This window comes from Pinus tabuliformis, chromosome 9 (genome assembly GCF_031772625.1).
Source record: "Pinus tabuliformis cultivar Carrire ecotype Pingquan chromosome 9, CPIR1, whole genome shotgun sequence".
Taxonomy (NCBI): Eukaryota; Viridiplantae; Streptophyta; class Pinopsida; order Pinales; family Pinaceae; genus Pinus; species Pinus tabuliformis.
In genome coordinates, this window is record NC_142307.1 from 905,742,453 (window position 1) to 905,747,912 (window position 5,460).

General features: G+C 37.3%; 1 pseudogene; it reads right to left on the minus strand.

Annotated features, from left to right (window-relative positions):
* Window positions 1-4,271: 4,271 nt before the first annotated feature.
* Window positions 4,272-4,816, minus strand: LOC149151700 (large ribosomal subunit protein uL14 pseudogene; annotated as a pseudogene).
* Window positions 4,817-5,460: the final 644 nt, after the last annotated feature.

Consider the following 5,460-nt stretch of genomic DNA (forward strand, 5'->3'; position numbering starts at 1 on the left):
CTCCAAAATTCTTTCTGCCAAATTTCTGCCATAACATTATTTGGAGTGATATCAAAGATATGGACTGAATCTACCATTGATGAATCAGATTTATGGTCAGATGAATCACCCTTTCCAACATCATGAGGTCCTGAATCAACTACCATACTCTGATGGTCATTGCATGGCTTAGATTTACAGTGATCTCGTAAATTTTCATTGTGCCTTTGAATACCATGCATTGCATTTTGTAGGTCGCTAGAGGTATTTTCCCCAACATATTGCAATTCAACACAAGCCAAATGAGATTTGAAGGCTTCATGTATCCCGTGGCTCTGCCCGACACCCATGGATTAGGTTGAGATTTTGAAACCCTTGGGTTACTGTAACTTGCTGGTCCAGATAAGTTTTCTCTTCTTTTGGCTAGAGCACACTTTTTTGACTTATCAGACTCTGTTGCAGTGATATTAGTGTAAGATATCAAATTTTGTCCCAAAAACTGGCGTGGATAATTTACAGTTGCATAAGCATTTGGAGAAACATAATATGGAGTATACATAAACCTCCCATCACATGAAGCCAGCCAGCTTTGTAGAACAGTGTGAGAGCTATTGCTAGGGAGTTAAAAGTAATATGAGAAGGTGCATTTTTTAGTGAAGAGGTAGTATGCTTTTTTATAAATAATTTGTTGTTTTTTGGAGTGATAAGTTGAATTTGGAGAGGCTTGAAGTGATTTTATGGAGCGATAAGGTGAATTTTGTTTTGTAATATTTTGGAGTGATAAGTGTTTTGTAATTTTGGAGAGATAAGGAGTATATTTTGTATTTTTGAAGTAAGAAGTGATTTTGTATTTGGAGTGATAAGGGAAAGTTGTTGTAATTCAAAGTATTGTTTTACTTTGAGAGGGATCGTGTCACTATCCATTCAGATTTTGAAGGCGAGTTGTTTCAAAGGGTTGTCAGCTTGGCATTATCATTGCTTCAGATGTACTCAGTGATTAATAAAGATATCATATTTTTTGTGGTGATTGTGTCCTAGATCCGCCCGAAATTGAATAAGGGGATCTTAGGTACACGAAGAGTGTGTTGATGATGGTGTATGCTTCATGTTGTTGCATTTTTATTTGTGTCTAATTTTGACACATAAATGATCTCATTTAACACACATAAAGTTCAATGCAAGCAAGGAAGGATAATTAAGCTCAACACATGCATTTGCGTCACTACAACAAATAATCAAAGTTTTCAACATCGGCATTCTACACCAACAAACAATTTCACTCAATACAATCAAGTTCATGAATCTGCAGACTCCAACATTTCGAAGCAATGTCTACGTCACTACAATCAGGTTAATGAATCTGTAAACTTCAACGTTTCAAAGCACAGTCTACATCAACATGATTGAACTTGTAATCAAACTCAAATCACATTGAATTGTAAGGGTGCATTCTCGGTTGAAACCGACACCCAAGTCTTGAATTGAGTCAAATTGAATTCATTATAGTGAGTCATTAAAATCATTGTAAGTTTTTTTTTTTGGGTGCATTTTCGATAGTGTTCGACACCCTTCCTTTAAGCAGAATCAAGTGAATGCATGAATTTTAACTCTAAAGCAAACAAGCAACAAGTTCACATCTCCTGCAAGCGAGCGTGAGTATTTATTCAAGCAATTTGCATCAAAATAGTACACGGTTCAAACCTTCAAGTGAGCCAGAGTGAAGATCATTGAAACAACCATCAAAGCAACCAAACAAGTTCAACTCTAACACTAATCAAGCAAGTTGAGATTGACATCAAGCGAGCGTAGCTATTCCTTCAAGTGAGCGTGAAGTCATCAAGTAAGGCAAGTGAGCATTCACACAAACACAATCGTCATCAAGCGAGCGTGAATTCCAGAGTTTAAGCAAGAAAGTTCTACAACTCTAGCAAGTGTTCCCAGCAAGTGCAATAAGCAACAAATCAAGCGAGCGTGCCATTCAAGTCCCATAGCAAGCGAGCCTGTCATCCAAGTAACAAAATCAAGTGCAACAGTTCAAAGCACAACATCTACGACAAGAGAGCCTGATTTCAAGTGAGCAAGTTCAGATGGCACAACATATTCAGTTGTTAAACATTCTTCACAGTTTGATCATCTCCAGTGATGAAGACATGGTGCACATCAGCAAAGAAACTCTTGCTGATATTTCACGGCATCTACGACAAACACATGAAACAATTGAGTTCCTTCAACTAGAGTCGCAACTACAAAGAGATGAGCTGCAACAAAAGAATGCTTCTTCCAAGTCATTCAACCATACAGATGAAGATAATGATGTTGATTCCAAATCACTCATCCAAACAACTTCAAGTGTCGAAGTTGTTCATGATCACATTCAAATTTCTTCCAAACCCATCATCAAGCCCTGGGAAGAGATTCAAAATAACAAGAATCGACGAGGCTTAGGATATGTCACTAATGACACCAACTTACATATCCCAGATTATTCCAAGCCAATTAAGTTTGTGAGTGCAGGATTTCTTGAACAACTCACCTCAGTAGGTTCTGACAAAATTGCAGACAAACAGAATTGCACGCAACCTGAAGTTAATGTACAACCGAAATGTTCTCATTGTCAAAGAACCGGTCATATGGAAGATCAGTGTTTTGATCTCCATCCTTGTTGCCATTGTGGCAAGCCCAATCATTCCTTAGAAAAATGTCGCAACCAACAAAAATCAGCCAGATTGAAGATACATTATGAATGGATCGATCCTTGGGAATGGTCATCCACAGTCAAACGATTGTCTCAGTTCTACAACCGACTACAATTACACATAGTGCAGCCAACAGTGAACAGATGATGGTACTCTCATGCAGTTGAATGAGGAAGTACAACAGTGAAACTCTCCTACACCTGAAGGGGGGGGAGTTCAAATATATTTTGGAGAAGATTGTCTCTCCTTTCAGCTGACAAAGGTGGGAAAATGTCAATGAAATTGACAAGTGGTTGTCAGACTGAAAGTCTCGACAACATCAGCGGAGCAGCCAGTGGGCATCTTCATCAGCCAATGGGCATTTTTCATCAACAGCGAACATCAGTAAATTCGCCAGTGGGCGACCAACAATAAAGCCGCAGTGAGCAACTTTCATCATAGAAAAAGCAACATTGAGTTGTTTTTCAACATCATCAGCCAGTGGGCGATCATCATCAGCAAATACGCCAGTGGGCGTTCATCAAAATTGTGTCAGTGGACACCGGATGCTGTTTTAAAAAAAGGACAGTTGGATCCTTTTGCGGCTTGGAACGTGATGGAGTTGTCAAGCGACATTCAGAGATGAATCAAGCATGCAGCTGATTCATGTTCTCTTCAGATTTGAGTTTTTTCCAGCATCCAGTTTTGGCGGTTTTTTCAAGCAATGTTTTTGATGATCAACATGAGAACTTGGAAGATGGTTCCTCGTTCTTATTTTGGATTTATCATTGAGGGGGGAAATGTTAGCCTCTCTCACAAAACAATAATAAATCCAAAAATAAATAAATAAATTAAATATTACAAGTTAGGAATTTGTGCCTAACTCTTGGATTGTTCCTCTAAGATAGGAGTTAGTTTAGGTAACTCCTATATTGGTGTGTGTCTGGTGAGAAATTATCTCCAGCAAAGGAGAAATTATCTCAACCAAAAGTGTCTAAGATAGCACGCACTATCTTGAGAACACTATCTCTCATCTATTTATTTGTAACATTATATTCAATTATTTTAATGAATGAAAATGTGAGAGAGAATACCTGAGGCTGAAGCCTTTTTCCGCCCATGTTTTGTGTCTGATTTTTATGTGTGCTTTTTTGTAATTTGTCTGAGTTAATCTCATTTTCAATAAAGGATTTTAAAATAAAATTGGAAACTAAATACAGATATATTTTTGAGTTTTGTATATTATATTGATTAAATTTATTTAAATTTCAAAATAAATGGGAAGAAAATGAAAGAAAAGTATATATATATATATAAGATGTATAGTGCCGAATTTTTCCCGAATTGATTTTTTTTCTTCCGAATTTTTATCGTATCGTATCGAATTCGAATTCGAACTTGGTAACTATGCTTTAAAGAATCACTGGTCCTGTTCCCAGCAAAGGACGTGTGCTTTTTCCTTCAATTAGCCATGGCCATTGTTCATTTTCCAGATTTCTCTTTCTGGTAAAGAGGTCATTAGATCACCTTTTGCCCCTCCAAGAATCACAGTTAATAGATAATTAAATATTTTTTATTTTTTTTTAACTCAAAACACAACCAAAAATTTCCCATAAATTGAGCAGCTCTAAAATTTCTAGATTTATCAAAATCCCCTAAAAGATGTTACCAAACCAACTACTAAGCATATTGCACAATCTCGCTAATTACACAATAGCGTTTGTTGCACTGGCAATTCTAGGCCACAAATCAGCACACTCTTTCCCAATGGGCCCTGTGATAGCAGAACCTTTCGTTTCTCCCTTTGGATTTACTATGACACCCGCATTATCTTCAAAATACATATAAACGCCATCCTTTCGGTGCCAGGGCTTCCGCTGGCGAACAATGACAGCAGGCATAACCTTCTTTCTCAGGTCAGGCTTTCCCTTCTTGACAGTGGCCATGACCATATCCCCCACACAGGCCGCAGGAAGTCTGTTGAGACGACCCTTGATTCCCTTCACAGAAATTATGTACAAGTTCTTGGCTCCTGTGTTATCTGCACAGTTCACCGTGGCTGCCACTGGTAGACCTAGTGACATCCTGAACTTGTTCCCTGCGCCACCTCCATGACCTCTCTTAGACATGGCTGCTCCGCCCTGTTTCTCTTGTCTTCACCAAAAGACCAAATAATTAAATATTATTAAGAAGTTATAACATTAAATAAAAAGTGATTAATAATTCTAGTTTCGTATTCAAAATATACGAGAAGTGTAACCTCAAATACAAATTGAGCATGAAGGTCTGAAGGCTAAGATCACTGTTAACGATCAGACAAATCCTAAATATTTGTTTGAGTAAGAAGATGGTAATTTATTTTTTGGATGAGATTAACTTTGCTTTAAATTTTTTCTAAGTGATTGGAGGTAATGCGGGTAATAATCTTGGGTTTTAGTGACAATTTGAATGAATGAACCTCTGTTATCCGGTTGGGATTCTGGCTGATTAGAAATTCCCACCCTTCAATTATTATATATAAATTTTTAAATAATAGAAAGATTTAAGAACATTTTATTCTATTCCAGTTTTTAAAATTTTAGTGTTTAAAATGGATTTTAGTGTTTATTCTATTATTATGTTGTCCTTTTTAGATTATGGTATATGGAGAGCATCGGTGTCTTTACTCTCCTGGTTTTGTTTGCAGGGAAAAAATATGTCCTGTAAATAAATGGCATCCTATTTTGCCTTTGTTGAAGAGTCCATAGAGCCCTCCCCCATGGAGTGTGTGGGTTACGAGCAGTATGTGCATCTCCCCGAGCTCAGT